Here is a 26,292-nt window from a genome sequence, read left to right as displayed (position 1 = left end):
CTTCTCTCATCTCCCCTAGGTAAAAGACAATGTGTTTATTCTTTCAGTGTCTCCAAGAAAAGCCATTATAGTATTCTGCAGTTTGTATGTTTGTTGTTTATATCTGCCTTCCTCATGAGATTATAAATCATGTAAAGACAGAGGCCATGCAGTTTCATATCTTTTTTCCTCCGGGCTTATGAAAATTTGTAGCCACAAAATGGAGACCCAAGAGATGCAGACTGCATGGAATTTAATCATTACATTTTCCTGTTCAGCATTCAAAATCTGTCTTCTGGGACAACAGTTTCTTGACACAGAAAACATTATGTAGTTGGTTGGCATTTTCTTCGTTTTGAGAACTGAGTGTTATTATGTACTCAGAATTTCTTTAACTTATTTTTTTCCATCTCAAGAAAATTTTCTATCTTGTTCTGATTATTACTTGAATCAAAATCTGTAATTTTTTTCTGTGAAATGAGTGAATCTCAATCTTGCTTTTTTATTTGATACATTATTAAATTACTGTTTTGTTTATTTTAAAGGAGATTAAAAGTAAGAAGCATGATGAAAGCAATGGAGATTTTGTGGCAAAATATTTTCTAGAAATGTTTCATCAGGGAGTAAAACAAGCAAATATTGTATTTCTCCCTAGACTTCAAATGCTGAAACTAATGCCTTATGTTCTAGTGATCAGTAATTTGACCATAATGTCAAGTTTTTACCTTTCACGGTAGTGAGCTGGACTCCAAGACTTTACTTTCAAACATGAATACCAGAACAAAAGTCTTAGATTCAATAAACAATCGACATTTGCAGAAGTAGAAACAAGGCTAGAATTCATCCATTTATTTATCAAGGACACAATATGCACTAGATGAGTTTCTTAGAAACTTCCTGCCTTTGAATATACCTGGGCTACATTTTCACTTATAATGCTTTACCACATCAGAAAGAAAAACAACAGTCACCCTGCAGGATTTTCAATTTGTTCTTTTCTCTGTTTTGACTTCCCTTCTCTCACTGCATTCTGGACTTATTTTTCAGGATTTGTTTTAAGGCTCTTTTCTTCTAGAAAGACCTTGAAGACCCTAAAGTCTAGTTTTCTGTAGCAGACACTATGGGTGCTCAACAGCACCTGCTTCCCCTACATTTCTGTATATAGAGACCTCAAGGAAGAATACTTATACACCCTGTTTCCCCTGCAGCTATAAGTGATCATGTGATAGAGTGGGGACCAATGAACCGAAGAGGAAAGTACCGCTAAGAGAAGCAGTTTGCCTTCTCTTCCCCATCCTCTTCCTCCTTGGAATGTGCAAATGATATTGTAGGTCCAGAAATCACTTTCTGACCCTAAAGAATCCAGCCACACGCTAAAGATGGCAGAGCTGACATACAGAAGGAGTCTAGTTCCTTCACAACATTGTTTAACAAATACACAAGCCCCGGACCATCTCCTTCTGGATTTTTTTTTTTTTTCCTGTGAGATGAAAATGAATTACTTAAACAGCAATAATTTTTCTTTTTTTGCTATTCACAGTATAATGCATTTAACCAGTATAATCTTCCGTTCATCCATTCCAGACTGAGTTGAATTCAGAATTCAACTTTCTCTACGTGTAGGATTTGGAAAAAGTCCAGTAGATTAGATATTCTCCTTCTCTCCTTCCTCTTTCTTCCTTATTTCCCTACAATTCAAATTCTACTATTAGCTTTACCATTAGATTTAATGTAATACATTTCTCTGAATTTCTTCTCTTGAATATGTGTTATGTATTTGAAAGGACTAGATCTGATAGAGTGCCTGATGAACTATGGATGGAAGTTCATGACATTGTACAGGAGGCAGGAATCAAGACCATCCCCAAGAAAAAGAAATGCAAAAAAGCAAAATGGCTGTCTGAGGAGGTCTTACAAATACCTGTGAAAAGAAGAGAAGTGAAAAGCAAAGGAGAAAAGGAAAGATATACCCATTTGAATGCAGAGGTCCAAAGAATAGCAAGGAGAGATAAGAAAGCTTTCCTCCGCAATCAATGCAAAGAAATAGAGGAAAACAATAGAATGGGAAAGGCTAGAGATCTCTTCAAGAAAATTAGAGATACCAAGGGAACATTTCCTGCAAAGATGGGCTCAACAAAGGACAGAAATGGTAGGGAACTAACAGAAGCAGAAGATATTAAGAAGAGGTGGCAACAATACACAGAAGAACTGTACAAAAAACATCTTCACGACCAAGATAAACAAGATGGTGTGATCACTCACCTAGAGCCAGACATCCTGGAATGTGAAGTCAAGTGGCCTTAGAAAGCATCACTATGAACAAAGCTAGTGGAGGTGATGGAATTCCAGTTGAGCTATTTCAAATCCTGGAAGATGATGCTGTGAAAGTGCTGCACTCAATATGCCAGCAAATTTGGAAAACTCAGCAGTGGCCACAGGACTGGAAAAGGTCAGTTTTCATTCCAATCTCAAAGAAAGACAATGCCAAAGAATGCTCAAACTACCACACAATTGCACTCATCTCACAAGCTGGTAAAATGATGCTTAAAATCCTCCAAGTCAGGCTTCAGCAGTATGTGAACCGTGAACTTCCAGATGTTCAAGCTGGTTTTAGAAAAGGCAGAGGAATCAGAGATCAAATTGCCAACATCCGCTGGATCATGGAAAAAGCAAGAGAGTTCCAGAAAAACATCTATTTCTGCTTTATTGACTATGCCAAAGCCTTTGACTGTGTGGATCACAATAAACTGTGGAAAATTCTGAAAGAGATGGGAATACCAGACCACCTGACCTGCCTCTTGAGAAACCTGTATGCAGGTCAGGAAGCAACAGTTAGAACCGGACATGGAACAACACACTGGTTCCAAATAGGAAAAGGAGTACATCAAGGCTGTATATTGTCACCCTGCTTATTTAACTTATATGCAGAGTATATAATGAGAAACGCTGGGCTGGAAGAAGCACAAGCTGGAATCAAGACTGCCAGGAGAAATATGACTAACCTCAGATATGCAGATGACACCAACCTTATGGCAGAAAGTGAAGAACTAAAGAGCCTCTGATGAAAGTGAAAAAGTTGGCTTAAAGCTCAACATTCAGAAAACTAAGATCATGACATCCGGTCCCATCACTTCATGGCAAATAGATGGGGAAACAGTGTCAGACTTTCTTTTGGGGGGCTCCAAAATCACTGCAGATGGTGATTGCAGCCACGAAATTAAAAGACGCTTGCTCCTTGAAAGGAAAGTTATGACCAACCTAGACAGCATATTAAAAAGCAGAGACATTACTTTGTCAACAAAGGTCCATCTAGTCAAGGCTATGGTTTTTCCAGTGATCATGTATGATGTGAGAGTTGGACTGTGAAGAAAACTGAGTGCCGAAGAATTGATTCATTTGAACTGTGGTGTTGGAGAAGACTCTTGAGAGTCCCTTGGATTACAAGGAGATCCAGCCAGTCCATCCTAAAGGAAATCAGTCCTGGGTGTTCATTGGAAGGACTGTTGTTGAAGCTCAAACTCCAATACTTTGGCCACCTGACACGAAGAGCTGACTCATTTGAAAAGACCCTGATGCTGGGACATATTGAGGGCAAGAGGAGAAGGGGACGACAGAGGATGAGATAATTGGATGGCATCACCAACTCGATGGACATGGGTTTGGGTGGACTCCAAGAGTTGGTGATGGACAGGGAGGCCTGGCATGCTGCAGTCCATGTGGTCGCAAAGAGTCGGACACAACTGAGCGACTGAACTGAAGTATTATGTATGATAATATTTTCATGAAGCCTTGTGCAATCTTCAAAAAAATGTGTGTTTACCATCTATATGGCTTGTTGGTGGGTTTTATGTCATAAGAGAAAAATGAATCTCCAAGACTTTAAACGTATCACAGAAGAATAAGTATATGAACATGCACATTTTCAAAATACTCTTTGTTTACAGCTGCTGCATATTCTTTGGTTTTCTCTGGAGATGATAAGTTAATGTAAGTTGAATATTTGAATATTTGTCCAAATAACAATGAATCTTTGTAGTGTAGAATAAATATTTCAAGAATCATGGCTCAGATTCTAGTTCTATTCTAATAAGAACTTGAATGAACTCAAATTGTTGTTTCAACTTCTAATTTATAAACATAAATAGAAATATTTCACTTAGTTTTTTCAGTAGGTTGTAGAGAGAATCTATCAAGATATTAAATTGAAATAATACAATGTACTTGGTAAATGCAAGATATAATACTATTAATTATTAACAAAAATTCTAAAGTGTGAATACTAGAATTGTTTCAAGCCAGGAGTATTTGCTAAGTATAAAGAGACATTTAATGTTTCTCTACATCTTCTTTTTTATTTGGCTGGATCATACCAGTGAAGACATTAAAGAGTGAAGAAAAACCTACTTGTTTTCCTAACCCCATTTCCAACTCCATTTGGTGGGTGATGTGATTTTCATCCTAAAAATCAGTCTGTATACTGATGTGTGGAACTGATGAAGAATTGTGAAAACATTAGCATATTTCTTTCCAGGCTGTGATTAGGCTACTAAGAAAGCGGACTTCTTATGAATTCTCAAGCTCCCAGGAAAGTTGTTGGAAATGAAGTGTTCTGGGGAGGGAAAGTCTCTCCCAAAAGAATGCATTGAACATAATTATTCCTTTAAAAAAAGAGAAGCAAGAATATCAGTCCAAAAGCAATGGAATTGGTCATAATCATATGAAGGAGCCCAAATACCAAGACAAAAGCTTTCTACTGCCTCAATGATTCTTTCTAGCAAGAGCTATGGAAGAGAAAAACAAGTCAGGAGGTGGCACCACCCCCAGTTCAAGTTTTGCTAAGTGGACTATAAAAGAAAAATACATTCAACATGAAAGTTCTACATGTGGACCCAAATGCAGATACATATTAGTAATTCTTTGAAAATAGGGAAAGCTATCTTGTACCTGACTGAGAACACCCTTAACTCTTGGAAAGAATTTAATTTTCTCTTATAATGTATTTCAAAGTCTCATGATATGTGCCTTAAAATATCTGCTTTTATATAAAATCTGTCAGCCTGAAGTGACCCTCTTCTAGGTTATGAATAGTTATATTCTTGGTTTCAGTTTTTTTGCATTGGTCAAGCTTATTTTTGTATTAAACATACATGAGCATTTTAGCATATGTCATACTTAGAATATCTAGCTGGGCTTTGCTGCTGCTGCTGCTGCTAAGTTGCCTCAGTTGTGTCTGACTCTGTGCGACCCCATAGACGGCAGCCCAACCAGGCTCCCCCGTCCCTGGGATTCTTCAGGCAAGAACACTTGAGTGGGTTGCCGTTGCCTTTTCCAATGCATGAAAGTGAAAAGTGAAAGTGAAGTCGCTCAGTCGTGCCTGACTCTTAGCAACTCCATGGACTGCAGCCTACCTTATAGGAGAATATATTTAACTGGGTCATCTCCATAAACAGTTACATTTTATAAATGTATCTTTTAAAATAGTAATATTCATAAAGAGTACTGTATATTTCTATTTGTAACTTAAGTATGCCATTTTTAAATTAAATTAAGCTCCACCCATTTCATAGTGTTGCACCTGATGGGAAGCCCCTGCTCATACTGATACCTCCCCAAAGCTACTTCTGCTTCTGGGGGCCAAGCCCTCAAACCTGCAAGCCCACAGCTATCAGAACCCAAACACAACAGGAGGGTGCATGACAGCCCACACGGGGGATACACCTGGAGCACCGAGCTCTCATGACCAAGCATTTACACTCCTGGGCCCCACAGAACACCATCTACATAAGGCCACTCTTTCAACACTGGGAGATGAAGCTGATATATCTAATACATGAAACAAGCACAATGTGTCAGCAAAATGAGAAGACAGAGGAACACCTTCTAAACAAAAAACCAAGACAAAACCCCAGAAAGAACTAAACAAAACAGAGATAGGCAATTTACCAGACAAAGAGTTCCAAGTGATGGTCATAAAGATCATTGTACTCAGGAGAAGAAAGAACATACTCAGTGAGAACTTCAACAAAGAGATGAGGGGGTGGGGAAATCAATCAGAACTGAAGAATACAATAATTGAAATGAAAAACACACTGGAGGTCATCTCCAGGAGATTAGAGGATGCAGAAGAACAGATCAGCGCATTGGAAGACAGGGTAGTAGAAATCACCTAAATGGAAGAGCAACAAGGGGGAAAAAAAAATAAACGTACTTTAAAAGACCTCTGGTAAATTAAGCATGCTAACATTTTCATTATAGGGGTCTCAGAAGGAGAAGAGAGAGAGAAAAGGACGGAAAATCTATTTGAAGAAATAGTGGCTGAAAACTTTCCTAACTTGGTGAAGAAAACAGACGTAGAAGTCCAGAAAGTGCAGAGAGTTACAGACAACATGAACTCCAAAAGATCCACATCAAGACACCTAATTAAAGTGTGAAAAGTTAGAGAGAATCTTAAACGATAAGAGGAAAAGAGATACTGTGTACAAGGGAACCTTTATAAAAGTATTAGCTAATTTCTCAGCACAAAGTGTACAGGACAGAAAAGATTGACTCAATACACTAAATGTGTTAAAAGGAAAAAAAATTACAGCCAAGAATACCCAGCAAGGTTATCATTTCAAACTGAAGGAAAAATAAAATGTTTCTCAGACAAGCAAAAACTAAAGGAGTTCATCACTACTAAATTGGTCAAGCAAGAAATATTAAAGGGATTTCTTTTAGTGGAAAAGAAAAAGATATAACTAGAAACAAAATTTTGAAAGAAAAATATCTCACTGGTAAAGGTAAACACATAGTGAAGGTAAAGGGTCAACCACTTTAAAGCTGGTACGAAAGTTAAAGGTCAAAAGTGGTAAAATAATATATGTTTAAAACAGTTAAGTAATACACAAATAAAAAGATACAAAATATGGCATCAAAAACAAAAAGTTGGGGGGAGAAAAATGTAGTGTTTTTAGAATGTGCTCAAACTTAAGTGATTTTCAACATAAAATAGACTGCTATACACATAGACTGCTATATGTGAAACTTATGCTAACCTCAGATCAAAAAATCTGTAACAGAGCTATAAAATAGAAAGAGAAATTGTACAAATGTGACACTAAATAAAATCATCAAATCACAAGGGAAGAGAACAAAAGAAGAGGGAAAAAAACAAAAGAACTACACAATCAGGAAACAATGAACAACATGCAGTAATTAATAATCATTAATTATTTTAATGTAAGTAGAATAAATGCTCAAATCAGAAGACATAGAATGATGGTATAGAAAAACAATCCATAAATATGCTGTCCTGTGAGACTCACTTCAGATTTGTTCCCTGGTGGCTCAGATGGTGAAGAATTCACCTGCAATGCAAGAGACTTTTACACCTAAAGGGACTAGAAAAAAGATAACAAAGCCTAAAATTAGTAAGAGGAAGAAAATAACAGCCCTGACTAGAAATAAATGAAGGAGAGACTGAAAAAATAATAGAAAAGATCAATGACAATACAAGCAGTTTCTTTGAAAGCTAAACAAAATGATAAACTTTTAGGCAGGTTCGTCAAGAAAAAAAGGAGGGACCAAAGAAATAAATCAGAAACAAAAGAAATTATAATCAACACCACAGAGATGTAAAGGATCATAAGAGATTACTGCAAGCCATTATATGCCTAAAAATTGGACAATCTAGAAGAAATGGACAAATTTTTAGAAACATACAGCCTACCAAGACTGTCTAGTCAATGCTATGGTTTTTCCAGTGGTCATGTATGGATGTGAGAGTTGGACTGTGAAGAAAGCTGAGCACCAAAGAATTGATGCTTTTGAACTGTGGTGTTGGATAAAACTCTTGCCAGTCCCTTGGACAGCACGGAGATCCAACCAGTCCATTCTAAAGGAGATAGGTCCTGGGTGTTCATTGGAAGGACTGATGCTGAGGCTGAAACTCCAATACTTTGGCCACCTGATGAGAAGAGCTGACTTATTGGAAAAGACCTTGATGCTGGGAGGGACTGGAAGCAGGAGGAGAAAGGGATGACAGAGGATGAGATGGCTGGATGGCATCACCAACTTGATGCACATGAGTTTGGGTGAATGCCAGGAGTTGGTGATGGACAGGGAGGCCTGGCGTGCTGTGATTCATGGGGTCTCAAAGAGTCAGACACGACTGAGAGACTGAACTGAACTGACTGACTGACCAAGACTTAGAAGAAACAGACGACTTGAACAGACTAATCACTAGAAGTGAAGCCGAATTTGTAATAAAAAACCCCCCAAACTCCCATCAACAAAAGTTGAGGACCAAATGCCTTTACAGAGAATTCTACCAAACATTTAAAGAGGAGTTAATACCTAATCTTTTCAAGCTACACAAACAGAAGGATATACCATCCTCATGCTATGAATGGATAAAGATGTAATATATATATATGTATATAATGGATAAAGATGTGATAATATATATTATTGGACAACCAATAAGTGGAATATTATTAAGCCAAAAGTGAAATCTTACCTTTTTAGATCATATGGATGGATCTAGAAGCTATTATGCTAAATGATATGTCAGACAAATGCCATATATAATCTCACTTATATGTGGAATCTACAAAGCAAAATAAAAACCAAAATGAAAACAGACTCATAGATACAAAAAACAAACAGGCAGTTGCCAGAGGAAGGGGGTGGGGGGGTAAGATAAGTGAATGGTACAGATCTTCAGTTATGAAATAAATAAGTAATTGGGGTATAATATACAACATAAGGAATGTATGGTCAATAATATTACAATAATTCTGCATGATAACATGTTTACTAGAGTTTTGTGATAATCATTTCATAATGTATGCAAATGTCAAATCAGTACATAATAAATCTGAAAGTAGCATAATATTGAACATCAATTATATGTCACTAATAAAAAATGGAACTACATTTCATAAGGCTATGCTGCCTCTGGTAAGTCGCTTCAGTTGTGTCCGACTCTGTGCGACCCCATAGACGGCAGCCCACCAGGCTCCCCTGTCCCTGGGATTCTCCAGGCAAGAACACTGGAGTGGGTTGCCATTTCCTTCTCCAATGCATGAAAGTGAGAAGTGAAACTGAGGTCGCTTAGTCGTGTCCGACTCTTCGAGACTCCATGGACTGCAGCCTACCAGGCTCCTCCATCCATGGGATTTTCCAGGCAAGAGTACTGGAGTGGGGTGCCATTGCCTTCTCCTCATAAGGCTATAGTTGCCATAGATACTGATTGCTTTGGTGGATCTGGGAAAAATAAATTTAAAATCTTCTGGGAAGGATTTGCTATTCTAGATTTCATTAAGAACATTTTGTGATTCATGTGAAGAGGTCAAAATATCAACAATGTGAGGAGTTTGGAAGAAGTTGATTTCCCCCTCATGGATGACTTTGAGGGGCTCAAGACTTTGGTGGAGGAAGTAACTGCAGATGTGGAAACAGCAAGAGAATTAGAATTAGCAGTAGAACTGGAAAATGTGTCTGAATTGCTGCAATCTCAAAATAAAACTTAATGGATGAAGAGTTGTTTCTTATAAAAAAATGGTTTCTTGAGATGGAAACTACTGCTGGTTCATTGAAATGACAACAAAGGATTTAGACAATTACATAATGTGACTGATAAGGCAACAGCAGGGTTTGAAGAGATTTAGTTCAATTTTGAAAGAAGTTCTGTGTGTAAAATGCTGCCAAACAGCATTGCACGTTACAGAGATATTGTTCCTGAAGAGTCATCAATGCAGCAAATTTGTCTTATTTTTAAAAATGGCCACAACCACTCCAAACTTTAGCAACCACCACCCTGCTCAGTCATCAGCCATCAACATGGAGGCAGAACCCTTCACCAGCAAAAAGGTGATGACTGGCTGGTGCTCAGATAATGGTTAGCATTTTTTAGCAACAAAATATTTTAAAATTAAGGTATGTACATTTTTTAGACATAATGCTATAGTAGACTCCAGTATAATGTAAACAGGGCTTCCCTGGTGACTCAGCAGTCAAGAATCCTGCAGTGTCACAGGAGATGCAAGAGACGTGGGTTCATTCCCTGGGTCGGGAAGATCCCCTTGAGGAGGGCATGGCAACTCACTCCAGTATTCTTGCCTGAGAAATCCCATGGACAGAGGATTCTGGCAGGTTGCAGTCCATGGGGTTGCAAAGAGTCTGAAATGACTGTGATATAGAGTGCGTGTGCGTGCGCACACACACACACACACACTGTTATATGTGCTATGAAACCAAAGAAAAAACCTGTGTGACTGGCTTTATGTCTATATTTGCTTTATTGAAGTGATCTGGAATAGACCCTCCAATATTTCCAAGATATGCCTATAACTGATCACTGGTTCTTAACAAATTGACCAGATTCAGTTGGCTATTAAAATGGTGAGTTTTTTCACCAATGTAGTCAATTAGTTTTCTTCCCAAAGTGACTTGGGATAGTTGGGTTTAATTTTTGTAACTAGCGTGAAGGCTAGACTTGGATTTAGGATCCCGTGGATGGAGGAGCCTGGTAGGCTGCAGTCCATGGGGTCGCTGAGGGTTGGACACAACTGAGCGACTTCACTTTCACTTTTCACTTTCATGCATTGGAGAAGGAAATGGCAACCCACTCCAGTGTTCTTGCCTGGAGAATCTCAGGGACGGGGGAGCCTGGTGGGCTGCCGTCTACGGGGTCGCACAGAGTCGGACACGACTGAAGTGATTCAGCAGCAGCAGCAGCATGTGTGTGTGTAGCATATGTATGTAGCACATATATCTGTTTGGTGAACTAGAAGAGAAATGTTTTGACTTTAAGAATACTGAATCAAATATGAATTATACATTGTGCTTTTTTGGCAACTGTTGATCTCATGCTATTCTTGGTGCCAATGAAGTTTAACCAATAATGTCAAAGCCTGGCTTCTAAAGCCACTTTTAGAGTGATTGATTCACATGTTTGTGATTGCATCTGTGTTTCTGCAATGAAATATTTTTGGTTGTAAGTCTCTTTTTAAAATTTCTAAAATAGAATTTTATCCTATTTATTTACTTTCTTGAAGGTAGCCAGGAGAAATATCAGTAACCTCAGATATGCAGATGACACCACCCTTATGGCAGGAAGTGTAGAGGAACTAAAAAGCCTCTTGATGAAAGTGAAAGAGGAGAGTGAAAAAGTTGGTTTAGAGCTCAACACTCAGAAAACGAAGATCATGGCATCTGATCCCATCACTTCATGGGAAATAGATGGGGAAACAGTGGAAACAGTGTCAGACTTTATTTTTTGGGGCTCCAAAATCACTGCAGATGGTGATTGCAGCCATGAAACTAAAAGACGCTTACTCCTTGGAAGGAAAGTTATGACCAACCGAGATAGCATATTCAAAAGCAGAGACATTACTTTGCCAACAAAGGTCTGCCTAGTCAAGGCTATGGTTTTTCCAGTAGTCATGTATGGATGTGAGAGTTGGACTGTGAAGAAATCTGAGCACTGAAGAATTGATGCTTTTGAACTGTGGTGTTGGAGAAGACTCTTGAGAGTCCCTTGGACTGCAAGGAGATCCAACCAGTCCATTCTAAAGGAGATCCGTGCTGGGTGTTCTTTGGAAAGAATGATGCTAAAGCTGAAACTCCAGTACTTTGGCCACCGGATGCGAAGAGTTGACTCATTGGAAAAGACTCTGATGCTGGGAGGGATTGGGGGCAGGAGAAAAAGGGGATGACAGAGGATGAGATGGCTGGATGGCATCACCAACTGGATGGACGTGGGTTTGGGTGAACTCTGGGAATTGGTGATGGACAGGGAGGCTTGGCGTGCTATGATTCATGGGGTCACAAAGAGTCAGACATGACTGAGTGACTGAACTGAACTGAACTGAAGGTAGAACTAAATAGGCAGGGTTTTTTTTTTTTTTTTTTTTAACATTAGCATGCACCCAAAATTAAATAACTTCATATATTAATAGCTTTTCCACTTAAGAATTAGTTACCCAACTTATTGTAGGTGTTTGGCCCTTGGCAAGATTCTTTTTGATATAAATAAGACCTGATATTTGCTCTTGAAGAACTTGTTGTTTAGTTGAGAAACAGACACCTAAATGGTTGACCATAATATACAATAATGGGCTTCCCTGGTGGCTCAGACGGTAAAGAATCCACTTGCAATGTGGGAGATTCAATCCCTGGGTTGGGAAGATCCCCTGAAGGAGGGCATGGAAACTCACTCCAGTATTTTTGCCTGGAGAATCCCCAAGGACAGAGGAGCCTGGAGGGCTACAGTCCATGGGGTCACAAAGAGTCAGGTACAACTGAGTGACTAAACACAGTATACAATAAGAAGTGTTTTAAAGGAGAGCAGAGAAGTCTCTGTAATTTGGAAGAGATGAGGGTAAAATGAGGGTAATTAAATTGACAGAGCTTCACACAGCCATGTGGGTGAAAGCCTTCTGGTCAATGGCAGGTGAAAGAGAGTATTGATCTTGGCAGGGAAGCTGCAGTGAATTCTGATGATCTTGCTGAGAATCATAATTTCATAGCTCAGTGAGATTAGTATAACAGGGGAGTTTGAAGATACATATATAAATCTTTAGAAGAAAGAAGTTATACATATTTGAAGATAGTAGATGGGTAATAATAGGACTTCTAAGCAGATTGTAACATTTTCTGCAGACTATTGAACTTTTCCCTATCCATGCTGAGGGGATTTTTTTTTTTTTCTGAATATACCATCACATCTAATCTTTATAAAACATGGACAGACCTCTGCAGAAGATCAGCAGTTGCTCCACCACTCCCTTGAAGACAAGTACATATATACTCACTTTTGTTGATAACATTGCAGACAAGTCCCTGTGCCTCATTCCATCCTGCTTTCTCAGTTCACATCCTTTCAACAGTGGAGCTGGCCAGGAATGGGCTTGAGTTTACTCTCCATACTATTTACATAGGATTTACATCCTATTTACATCCTTTTTACATATAAAGGCTTTTCTCCTGCAGGGAGCCAGTTCTTCTTCTTTGAGTGCGATTTCTCAACTTCAACTGCTTCAGTGCTAGCTGGGCCTTTCCTTCAAAGCTTTATCTCTTCATATGAATTCTCAGCATATTTTCCTGCTTATGTATTATTCCAGCTGCAAATTCATTCCAGCTGCAAATTCATACAGCTGTGTCCTGTGGAAACATGTGTTCACAAAATTCAAACCCAATGAGATACAAAGATAGAATACATTAAAAAAATTTTTAACTCACAGCTAATTTTCAGAAAATTGACCTTAATAGAATGTCAGGCTTCCATTGGGTATTCAAATAATTGGAGCAAAACCTAGTATTATGCAGAGGTTTATCATAAAGAATGCCAACCGTCAAGTTAAGTCCCTGAATAATAAGTGCTTCATACAAGCATACATTGTAGTGATATGATTAAATTATTGTCATTCAATGTATTTCCTGACACCAACATGAAAACAGACTATTCCTATGCAGTGGAAAACTAATTTATTTTGCTCATTGATAGGACAGACCAGTATTTATCTTCATGGATCTGTACTGAATAGTAAGTAATTGTAAAAAAAATTTTAATGCCACTAGAGCAAAGAAACACTCCAAGATAAAGAGAAAACGCCCTGCACCAAAATCATTCTATCTATGGAGCCACTGTTTGGAGAAAGACCAGGAAAGTGATCCTTAAAGTTAGGGTCCTAGTCAAGGATCACACTTGTTTTGGACTCTGTATGCCCATGAGAGCATCTTTGGGTGGATATCTCATAGTAACAAGTATAATCATAATCATTGTTAATTCTGAAAACTGATTAAAATGTGTGTGTCATATGAATCATTGTGGGGATGTCATATATTTAAACCAAATCAAATATATAAACCATATATTTTAAAGTACAAATAAAATATGTTTAAAATTAGGACATTTTTAGAATCAATAAACCACTTTAAGACTTCTAAAATGCTAAAATGATGTATGCTCATTGTGTAAATACATGCTACTATGAACTCTGTCTATAGAATAAAATTTAGTTATTTTTGAGTTTTTACCTTTTGCCTGGTGGCTTTGCTTTAATATTCTTCAAGAGGGAGATGTGAAAAATAACATAAACGAATGACCTTCTGGAGTTAGAATGGTTGAATGTTTTGACTTTGGCTTCCATTGTTATTTTAAGTAATTGGATCAAGAAGTGTCTCTTAAAACAATGTATATCAAGCAACATATAGCTTATATAGATCAAGGAATTTCATCTCTTGTGTCAATGAATAGAAGTTATTTATAAGGAATAGGATAAAAGAAAAATCTACATACCCCTAGCCACTAGTGTCCTTCCCCACTAGCCAGCCATGGGACCTAAGACGCTGTCATTGTAGATACTCCCTCTAGGTGATGATTCCATAGGACCTGGTAGGATCATGGATGAAATGTCCCCAGAGTACAACCTGGTATCCATAAGCACCTGGAATTCAGAAATCTCATCTTACTCTTGGTGCTGTGTCGCTCAGTCCTGTCCAACTCTTTGCGGCCCCCTGGACTGTAACCCACCAGGCTCCTCTGTCCATGGAATTTTCCAGGCAAGAGTACTGGAGTGAGTTGCCATTTCCTTCTCCAGGGGATCTTCTGGACCCAGGGATCAAACCTGCATCTCTTAGGTCTCCTGCATTTACAGGAGGGTTCTTTACTGCTGTCGCCACCTGGGAAGCCCCTTATAATACCCAAACCATGTTAAGAGCACACTATGCTCAATATTGAAAAAGGCAATAATGAAAATTCTTTACAGTTATAAAGACACTAAGATGGTGGCTATGGTCTAAAAGAAAAACAATATTTTTAAGGATTGTGAGAAAGAATGAAAGGACTTCCTGCATTAGATAAAGTTCATTTATTCATTCATCAGGAATCTGTTAAGCATATGATATTTCAAATAGCAAATATCTAGTTGCTACACAAGAGGGATGGGTGCTGGTTTAGCTGCAGCTCATGGAGGCTGATGTTCTGGTGGTACTCACAGGAAAGCCTGCCCCAGAGGCATGAAAATACTTCTTTACCAGTAGATAGTCACGCTTGCAGTTTCCATAAATGACCTTTTACTGTCCAGACCCCTTCTTAGGATTCCTTGTGCCCCACCTTCATCCAGCAATTAAGATGATATCTGGTACATTTGGAGATCTTTTTGACCCTCTTCCCACAGACCCCACCCCCCCAGCACAACTGCCATTGCCTATTCTGAGTGGTTCATGTGAACTCATTTTAAATATCCCCTCTCCACCTGTGCAGCTGGTGCAAGTTCCATGGTTGTCAAATTTCCATTATTCTTTAGAATCAATACAGGTGACTGAGCCTGTCCTGCACACCTGAGTACTAAGTCACTTCAGTCGTGTTTGATCCTTTGCGACTTTATGGCTCTTCTGTCTCACCAGGCTTTTCTGTCCATGGGATTCTCCAGGCAAGAATACTGGAGTGGGTTGCCATGCCCACCTCCAGGGCATCTTACCAATCCAGGGATTGAACCCACATTTCTTATGTCTCCAGCACTGATTTGCAAGCAGGTTCTTTACCATTAGCACTACTTGGGAAGCCTGAGCCTCCACTCTCAATTTAACCGCATGGGTGGGATGTAGGCAGGTCAAGAACAGTTGTGCTAGAGGAATATGGCTGAAGATACGGTGTATTCATCAGAAAGAAACTCACCAGTTAAAAAATGAAGCTCTTAGGAAACTAAGACAGAAACTGTCAACCAGAAACTCTCAAGACTGGGTCTCAATCTTGGCACATTGGAGTCACTTGTCCATAGTACTTCCCTGCTGGCTCAGATGGTAAAGCGTCTGCCTAAAATGCGGGAGCCCCGGGTTCAGTCCCTGGGTTGGGAAGATCTCCTGGAGGAGGAAATGGCAACCCACTCCAGTATTCTTGCCTGGAAAATACCATGGATGGAGGTGCCTGGTAGGCTACAGTCCATGGGGTCACAAAGAGTCAGACATGACTGAGCGACTTCACTTTCACTGTCCCTAAGGAAAAAGCCAACAAAACAAAACTCCACACTTATATCAGAGTTTTACTCCATAAATTCTAACTGAATCAGTCTAGGGTATGTCCTGGATACAAGTTTTTTTTTTTTTTTTTTTGACGCTTCCCAGGGGATTTTAATGTATAGCGGCCAAAGTCAAGAGCTACTGCTTTAAGCAGAGAATAAAACAAGTTAGAACGTTTAGCCTTGGGCATAAGTTTAAAAGGCTTGAAATGGAAAAAAATAAAGATACATTGTTAACGAGAGGTGTGTGTGTGTGTGTGTGTGTGTGTGTGTGTGTGTGTGAAAGAGAGGAAAGCAAGGCAGCACAAACTAAGTTAAAAGGATGCGGTATAAATGGCCTCATAGCTACACTTTTAAAGAAAGGTTTTCCTAGATTCTAGCAATGGAATTATCATTATCTTTGCTTTTCTTCAATGTATCTCTGGATGGTTGACGGATTTGACAGTTCTGATTATAATGGCCCTGGTCTACAACATTTCACAGCTTTTCGAGTACACAGCTCAGCTCATTAAGTGCCTCTTCCTTCCCTCTCTGCTTTTCTGAACTCCCTACTGCAGGTCCAAGTAGTGTTTCTTGTTACCCTAAAGAGCCCACTTCCAGCCAGGACTGTGACACGAGCTCTACTTTCTGGAGTGGTTTGGAGTTCACCTGTGGTGAGAATGAGTTCCAAGATCCGGGGCCCTGAGGCCAATTTCAGTTGCTTGTGTAACTCCAAATGTGTTACAGCTTTAACAATGTCCATCCTCTAAATGTTGGCAGATTCCTTAGAACTGGGCTTCTGTCTTTAACCCAAATTTGCAGTGTCAATCCCTCTAGCCAGAGACCTCCAGGAGCATAGCTGTCATTGGACAAGTTGGGTTTATTACTTGTTTCGGTGAGAGGGAACACACCCCATAGGAAACCATGGGCTGTCTCTGTAAGAGGACATTAGGAAGGTCCCCTTAGAGGATCTGGGCTTTGAGTGATCTGAAGGAGGATTTAAGAAAGTAAGAGTTCACTCTAGATTGGATGCTGTCAAAAAGCAGGGCGAATTTTATAATCAGTTATCAAGAACTCTTATCCATAGAGATGGCAGAATAGTAAAGAAATGGCAGCCATTCACTTTGGCAAAGAAAGAAGGTGTTTGGTATCTTATGGGTGATAGAGTAACCTCAATTATATCTGTGCTTAGACAAGATTATGAAGTAGGCTTGTTTTGTCTCACTTGTCTTGGTCTCAGAGTAACTTTGTCTGAAACTGGTTTTCTGTGAGATTGTTGATGTCCAGAAGGAAAATAACATGATCTGACTATGTGTGCAAGGTCACCCTCTGGATGTTAGGCTCTGCTTCTTATTTCTTTTTATTTTCTCAGTAGTCTGCACAGTTATTCTGCCCAGAATCTCAGTTTCTTTTTAAACCCAGGACAGGACCAAAACCCAGCTATGTTAGGGCAAATACTATCCTCATTCTAGGCACACTTTTTACAGATCTTGTGTGTGCTCAGTCATGTCCGACTTTTTGTGACCCCATGGACTGAACCACTGCAGATGGTCACTGCAGATGGTGACTGCAACCATGAAATCAAAAGATGCTTGGTCCTTGGAAGGAAAGTTATGACCAACCTAGACAGTATATTAAAAAGCAGAGACATTATTTTGTCAACAAAGGTCTGTCTAGTCAAGGCTATGGTTTTTCCAGTGGTCATGTATGGATGTGAGAGCTGGACCATAAAGAAAGCTGAGCACTGAAGAACTGATGCTTTTGAACTGTTGGAGAAGACTCTGAGAGTCCCTAGGATTGCAAGAAGATCAAACCAGTCAATCCTAAAGGAAATCAGTCCTAAATATTCATTGCAAAGACTGATGCTGAAGCTGAAGCTCCAATACTTTGGCCACCTGATGCAAAGAAATGACTCATTGGAAAAGACCCTGATGCTGGGAAAGATTGAAGGTGGGAGGAGAAGGGGACAACAGAGGATGAGATGGTTGGATGGCATCACCGACTCAATGGACATGGGTTTGGGTGGACTCTGGGAGTTGGTGATGGACAGGGAAGCCTGGCATGCTGCAGTCCATGGGGTTACAAAGAGTTGGACACGACTGAGTGACTGAACTGAATCGAAATGGACTGTAGCCCCATCTCTGTCCATGGAATTTTCCAGGAAAGAATACTGGGATGTGTTGCCATTTCCTACTCCAGGCTATCTTCCTGACCCAGGGATTGAACCTGTACCTCTTGCATCTCCTGCATTGGCAGGTAGATTCCTTACCTAGGGCCACCGGGGAAGCCCTCTGTTTTACTGAGACTGAGAGCAATGGTGGCGGTGTGGTTCTCTAACCACTGCTTAGGGTGCTGCTGAGGATGGGCTAATGTTCTGAAACCTTGAAATCTGACTTCACATCATAGCCTGGGAACCTCCTTCCCAATAGCTGAACAGGGCCCACTGGTATCACCTCTTGATCCTATCATTCCTGTTCTGACAATTGTATTGGAAAACCAGTAATTCTGCTGGCTCAGCCTGTGCATCTAGGGTAGCTGTATGTAGCTTGTATTTGTACCCAGAATACCTTTCTTTTTCAGCACATAGCCTTCTTCTAGCAATGCAGTGCTCTGTATCCTACACATCTCACATGTAAGCAAGTCTCCATGGGAAGAAAAACACTGATGCTGAATCAAAATTTGTCCCATTGAAACTCTCCTTTGTCCTGTATTTGTCCAACAGTCCTTCAACTCTGTTGTGGATTGCATGCTTGCTAAATGAATAAATCATCTCCCATATGCCAGAACTCAGCAATAGGTAGCCCTTTCTTTTGTTTAGGAACGAACTTTGAAATATTAAAAACAAATTTGGACTGTATCAAAGACTGGGGAAAGGGCATGGAGCAGATATGAAAAAAAGAAGTCCATGAAGAGAATATAGTTTGTGGTACATAACATTTCCATGGGAGCACCCCCGTGAGAAATCTGTATGCAGATCAAGAAGCAACAGTTAGAACTGGACATGGAACAACAGACTGGTTCTGAATCGGGAAAGGAGTATGTCAAGGCTGCATATTATTACCCTGCTTATTTAATTTCTATGCAGAGTACATCATAAGAAACACTGGACTGGACGAAGCATAAGCTGGAATCAAGATTGCCAGGAGAAATATGAATTACCTCAGATTATGCAGATGACACCACCCTTATGGCAGAAAGCAAAGAAGAAATAAAGAGCCTCTTGATGAAAGTGAAAGAGGAGAGTGAAAAAGTTGTCTTAAAACTCAACATTCAGAAAACGAAGATCATGGCATCCGGTCCCATCACTTCATGGCAAATAGATGGAGAAACAATGGAAACAGTGACAGAATTTATTTTGGGGGGCTCCAAAATCACTGCATAGGGTGACTGCAGCAACCAAATTAAAAGACACTTGCTCCTTGGAAGAAAAGCTATGACCAACCTAGACAGCACATTAAACAGCAGAGACATTACTTTGCCAACAAAGGTCCATCTAGTCAAAGCTATGGTTTTTCCAGTAGTTATGTATGGAGGTGAGAGTTGAACTATAAAGAAATCTGAGTGCTGAAGAATTGATGCTTGTGAACTGTGGTGTTGGAGAAGACTCTTGAGAGTCCTTTGGACTGCAAGGAGATCCAACCAGTCCATCCTAAAGGAAATCAGTCCTGGGTGTTCACTGGAAGGACTGAAGCTGAAACTCCAGTACTTTGGCCACCTGATGCAAACAACTGACTCATTGGAAAAGACCCTGATGCTGAGAAAGATTGAAGGCAGGAGGAGAAGGGGACGACAGAGGGTGAGATGGTTGGGTGGCATCACCAGCTCAATGGACACAAGTTTGAGCAAACTCCAGGAGTTGGTTATGGACAGGGAAGCCTGGTGTACTGCAGTCCATGGGGTCACAAAGAGTCAGACATGACTGAGCAACTGAACTGAAACATAACATTTTGGGTTTTCCTGGAGAATCATTGGCCCAGAATCTGCCTGCCAATGCAGGAGACATAAGAGACACTGTTTTAATCTCTGGATTGGGAAGATCCCCTGGAGGAGGGCATGCATGCATGCTAAGTCACTTCAGTCGTGTCCAACGCTTTGTGACCCCATTAACTATAGCCTGCCAGGCTTCTCTGTCCATGGGATTCTTCAGGCAAGAATACTGGAGTTGATTGTCACGCCCTCCTCCAGGGGATCTTCCCGACCCAGGGATCAAACCCATGTCTCCTGTGTCTCGTGCATTGGCAGGCAGATTCTTTACCACGAGCACTCCCTGGGGTGTAGTTGATTCTCTGATATAATCACATAGATACCCAGGAATGTTGGATGGTCATATCATAAGGGATTTTAAACAGGAAAACAGTAATAAAAATGTATATAATGGGAAGAAATGAAGGCCATGTTAGAATGGTCCCTGCAAAGACAGAAGATGTGAAGATTTTTCCATCATTGTGAAAAGAAACTCTGAAATGCAAAGAAAAGCCCAAATGACTTGCTCAAGGTTGCCTGGGACCTCGGGGCAGAATGAGGTGGGTGGATTCTTTTCACCCTCTATCTACCAGGCGGTGCCATCTCAGTAGCAGTCTACCTGCAGGCTAAAGTCTTCTTGTAGCAAAGTGAGCACTGTGCTACCGCAGAGACTTGAAGACAGCAGAATCATCATTTCAGGAGAAAGATTTATAGTGGTACTTAATGAATCTGAGTAGTTGTTTTTTTTATAAGTACATAAATGTCTTTAGTACAGAGGAACAGAATTCAGTTTTGATAGCCACCTTGCAAATGTTGACTGTAAATGCTTTGTTAGTGACAAGTCTAGCTAAAAGGGAAATAGAATATTTATGAACTGCCATGAAAAAAATATCTTTGCAAGATTCACATTTGGACTACAGTAAATGTGGCTGCAGTAAAAGTGATCATATAGATTATTTGAGGGAGCTTTTTAGGGACCAGCTGGTGTGGTGATTCTGAGAATTCCCTGTATAAATAAAGTCAAATTGGGAGGATAGGCCATTGTGTGTTTACATAGGAAAAGCCATGTCAGTTTTTAGGAGATTATCTAAAATGTACTAAATGGAGATTATCACTTGCTTAATTTTCTTGAGAAATCATTGACGTAGGACAATACAACAAAACAGCTTTTGTCAATAGTTTGCTTGAAAGCCAGAGGAGTGTTTGCGAACACATACACACACACATAAAGGCTCTACAGTATATTCTTAATTATTGTCTTTATCCAGATTTGAAAGAAGATAAGGGTAACTACTATTATAATGTAAAAGATTAGACCCATAAATGGCAAGATCATAACAATTCTAGCATTCTACAGAGTCAAAACCAAAGTACATATGAATCACGTCTTTTCCACTTTATCAGATTGTAAATCAGCAACCACCACCAATAATACACCTGATCTAATGCAGATGTTTGTTTTAACTTCTATCACATTACATTCTGTCTACCTTGAACTGATGATTGGCATTCTTTATGAAGCCAGTAGATTAAACCCAAATCACAAGCTTCTGACGACAAGTGGATGGATATTTGGGACCAGGAGGAAATAAATGATAAGAATGTTTTCTGTGCAGACATAGTTTAGGGAATGTTTTCGTGGAGAGCATTCTTCACTTCCCCGAGTGAGTCACCTGAACTGCTACTTCTTCATATAGGCAAATGCACCATGGCTCAAAATAACCGTAAGACAACCTTTCACCCTACAATGGCCAGCCTTCTTTTCCTACTTTCTTGTATTCTCCCAGGACAACTGCAAGAAGAGTAGAGAAGCACGTTTACTGATGCGCCATAACGTCTCCAGTTAAGGTGTGGACGAGGTGTTCCAGTGAGTAACTTGGCGCCTCACTTCTATAGATGCCGTATGTGTGACTAAGGCATTCTTGAGACAAGTCCAAAACAGAGTGGCCCTCATCAGTGTGGTATGAGCTATGCTTTGTTTGCAAACGCAGACCTTGTTGGGGCCTGCCGCTTCCCACTGGCTGTCTCCCCTAACCGTCAAGCTCCTTCTGAAGCAGGCTTTCCCCTGTCAGGAGGGCCAACTTCTCTCACCCTGGGGTCTGCCATCCTGTCCAGCCTTTATTCTTAGCAGCTGGTTTTGACTGTGGCAGAAACGTTGTTGACATAGCAGATGGTCTTGATATTTCTGCAAACCAGCAACATCTTTGCCATTTCCACCCCCACGCTCTTGGCTACTGTTTCCTCTTCAAGTGGTTTGGGTCATTTTTAGAAAACCTGTATATTCTGATGATTTAAATTTCAGAACAGGAACCCTGCACTGTATAACTACCTGTCTAGAATACAGACAGAGGCAGAATACAGGGCTCTCTCATGGAAAAACCCATAAGCTGAGATAAATTTTGTTTGGGATGATGGGTTCCTAAATGAATTAAGATGAGCAAATAGTGAGTAGATTTTAATTATTTGAGGTATGAAGTACTGGGACTTCCCGGGTGGTGCTAGTGGTAAAGAACCTGCCTGCCAATGCAGGAGATGTAAGAGATGAAAGTTTGATCCCTGGGTCGGGAAGATCCCCTAGAGGAGGGCACAGCAACCCACTCCAATATTCTTGCTGGAGAATCCCACGGAAAGAGAAGCCTGGTGGGTTATGGTCCATAGGGTTGCAAAGAGTCGGACACGACTAAAGTGACAGTATGCACACGCATGCACACACGCAAAGTACTAAGCAGTGAGATGTGACTAATGGGTCGTGCTAGTAGAAATGGAGTCTAAAGTTTGTGCTGTTTGAACCCATTTTTAAAAGTAATATGCCATTGAGTAATGTTTATCCTTATTGGACTTAAGAGGACTGGAGAGAAGGGTAATTGGGTTACAGACTGTTCCCCAGCAGTAACTGCAGAGCCAAAGCAAAATGAAGGTGCTGTAACAACTTGATGATCTGAGACCCAATCCAACCATTCTGAAAAACCAAAGCAGGCTGATTCATTCTTCCTTGCTTGCCCCATGCAAGCAGGCAATGTGAGCAGCCTCCTAAACTCACTGACTAATGGTGTAAAAACTTCTGCTGCATTCAGGCTATATCAGTACAATTTTGGAAAATGCTCCTTCTCCTGGAAAAAGACTGCACAGATGGGAAGGAGACATGAGTAATGGTGGCTCCACAAGGTTCAGCCAGCTTCTTATGAGTCAGCATCCCTCCCAGGCCTGTAGGACTCACCATTGGAGATTGTCTTTTGGGTTGGCTAATAAAGATGGGTGAGGACCCCAGAATGTCACAGTCAAAAGACAGCTTACTAGGTACCAGCCTTTTCTTCTCATGATAGTAGTAAATATCATAACAGCAGTGAGATTTTAGCTAATAAATTCCTTTGTATGCCCAAGGCAGAGTCCTAAGGATGAGCACAGAGCCATATGGATGGAGGAACTGTATAAAAGGGTGGGAGGGATATATGAAGGTGAACATATGGGGTGTCCTAGGTAGGGCAAGATGAATGAAGAAAACCAATTTGAAGGTGAGGAATATGAAGGTGGGATGGAAAGAAGACATACACGTTTCCCACCAGAACAGACAGTGCTGGCTCCATGGCTCATCAGGAGAATCTGGGGGTGGAAGAGTATTAGGTAAATGATCTAATTTCCACTTCCTCTCTGTCCTGATGATAACATTACCAGGGTCTTCAAAGTAATGCACTTCTTGGATTAAAGATTCACTTCATCATGGAAAGCAGCTCACTCAACAAAGAGTGAGATTACCCTCTGGTAACCCTACCATCAATCTGGCTCATGATATCTAAGCACATAAGAACAAATATAATTGAGAACTTAGATAATGTGAAAAATATTTACCAGCAAGATAAGTGAAAGTCACTCAGTCATGTCTGACTCTTTGCAACCCCATGGACTATACAGTCCATGAAATTCTCCAGGCCAGAATACTGGAGTGGGAAGCCATTCCCTTCTCCAGGGGATCTTCCCAACCCAGGGATCGAACCCAGGTCTCCTGCATTGCAGGCAGAGTCTTTGACCGTCTGAGCCACCAGAGAAGCCCAACAGCAAGACAGGATGGCCATAAAACAACCAAAGCAGACACAGTCACAGAGTTGGAGTAGATGGGAGGTGGTGAAAGGGATGGTGGGGGAGGGGGGTTTAGAATAATTCTAAGGGTACCCAGGGATTTCTATTTTAATAACCAAATTAGCCAAATACATGCCCCAAAGACAGCCAACATTTCCATCAGTCATGCAGTGAAGTAGATTTGTCTAGAATAGTTTGGGAGTCCATTTTAGAAACAGCAATGAAGTTTATAGAGTCAGGAAAAGAGCCCACAGTGGAGATCCTTCATTTGTTAACCAAATGAGACAAATAATTAAAAAGAGATTCCCACACAGCTTTTCTCTTCAATACTAGACAGAAACTTCAAGAAAAAGTGCAGAGTCAGCAAAGAGTTCAAATACAAATCACATTAAACACAGGAACATTAAAACAGAGGTCAAATTGATCTAGTCCTTCTAGATTAGCCTCTGAATTCTTAAATACATATTCAGAGCAGATGTTGAGCCCAGCTGGGGATGCGCAATGGCCTGTGATCCAGATTCTTACTGGGAACTGCAGAGTGCTTGATGCATTTGAGAGCAGTGCTAATTCCTAGAGTGTGTTTGGGTTTCAAAGTGTTTTGGAAACACTTGGTAAATCCTTGCAAACATAGTGTATGTGTATATGGGTGACTGTCCTTGAAAACAGGTATCCAGTTGATTGCTTAGTGACTACATTACCTGGGCATTTTTTTTGTTTTCCTCAAGAAAAAAAAGTAGTCAAATTTTAAGGAAAATGTCCTCCACACAAACTACTTAGCCTAGCACAGTGATGTGGCTATGGGTCTTAAATATTTATTGTTCTTTCCTAATTAAAATACATCTATCCATCCACTTTCCTACTTACTATAAATGGTCCTTTTTTATTGCAAGGCAAGGAGAAGTCTTAGTGATCTTGTAAAAATAATAAAAATTAGACATAAATTTTAAACATTGCTTTAGACCAACATCTCAGTTAGGAAAAAGATTTAATATATGTGTTTTTTTTATAAAGAAACTTTCTTTGTGTTTAAAATATTTGTTAAAGCATGCCACATATGAAAAATATGTATAGATGTATAGAGAGGTTGGGTCATGTTAAAAATAGAATGATGATAAATCCTGCCAACTGTAGATATATTCCAGTATTAGAAAAAATTGTTTTTCAAGCCTTCTGTGGTTGTATTTAGCAGATATCTCACCTGAGTTCTAAATTTATTTCTCAAAGCAGCTAAGCTGCTAGGGGAGAAAAATTATACTGCCAGGTAAGAGTTTATAAGGAAAAGCACACAGATGCACACCTCACAAATCACACTGAGTTCAATTCCACCACAAGCCTACCACTAGATCATCCACTAGAATTTCAGGTGAGATGAGTAAAAAATGTCGACTTAAAGTGACTCTTTCAAAATCATAAAGACTAATTAAAATACAGTTTAAAAATTCATCTTTCATGAACCTATATTTTTAGCCAACTTTAGTTATTGCAAATATCTATCTACCATTCCCTAAAACTTCACCAAAAACACTTTGGCTTTGTTTTACAGCACACAACATTTAAGACAGTCAATCATATTTGTTTTACTTCTGCCTTTTCTTTGCTGTGTTTCAGGGCAGAATCCAGGCTTTGAAATTTGTTGCTGCATGGATGATGTTAGCCTGGCAGAAAACACAAGCCATAGTAAACCCAAAGCTTCTTTTTTGTTTTATATAAAAAATCTCAGCCTTTAGAAATAATGGAGTGCCAGAGCTGGTGAGGAACGAGGGAGAGGATTGGAAGCAGGGAAACAGCTAAGTCAGAATGAAAAGGGGAGAAAGGACCACAGGCTGCTGGTGTTAAGGACTCAAGCCCTTCAGTCTGACAGCACCAGCAGAGTGAAGTGTCCTCAGAAATGAGGGGCTCCGTTTCCGCAGGCCCACCCAAATCCGTAGACCCTAAGTGTGACCCAGCGCAGGTTACAAGACACAAAGGACCATATTAAGCATCCTTGAAAGTGGACAGTAAATTGAAGGATCTTAGAAGGCCTTTCCAAAGGTGAGAACTTGGTTTTATTCTTATTTTTGCCTCATCAGAGCCTCATCCGTGTGTGTGTGTGTATGCACATGTGCACACATGTTCATGCACACTTGGGGGAGTGGGCACTGGAGGCTGGGGTCAAGCATGGGTGGGAATTCAAAGATGGGTCACAGTTGAACTAAGTTGATTTAAGAAAACAAAAATGTGATATTTCTCTCACTTAGTGTGGACCAAATTCATCTCTACCACAGATGGCCACTGAGGACTATGTATAAAGAAT

General features: G+C 40.1%; 1 long non-coding RNA gene across 1 annotated transcript in view; it reads right to left on the bottom strand.

The window, feature by feature from the left end:
* Positions 1–26,292, bottom strand: part of LOC138987345 (uncharacterized) — a 79,343-nt gene that overhangs the window by 16,418 nt on the left and 36,633 nt on the right. Inside the window, exon 3 of the long non-coding RNA XR_011463870.1 lies at positions 12,777–13,125. This is a non-coding gene — a long non-coding RNA (uncharacterized lncRNA). The remainder of the gene's footprint in view (positions 1–12,776; positions 13,126–26,292) is intronic.

Source organism: Bos mutus, chromosome 1 (assembly GCF_027580195.1).
Source record: "Bos mutus isolate GX-2022 chromosome 1, NWIPB_WYAK_1.1, whole genome shotgun sequence".
In the NCBI taxonomy this organism is placed as follows: domain Eukaryota; kingdom Metazoa; phylum Chordata; class Mammalia; order Artiodactyla; family Bovidae; genus Bos; species Bos mutus.
This window is presented reverse-complemented; position numbering and strand designations above follow the sequence as displayed.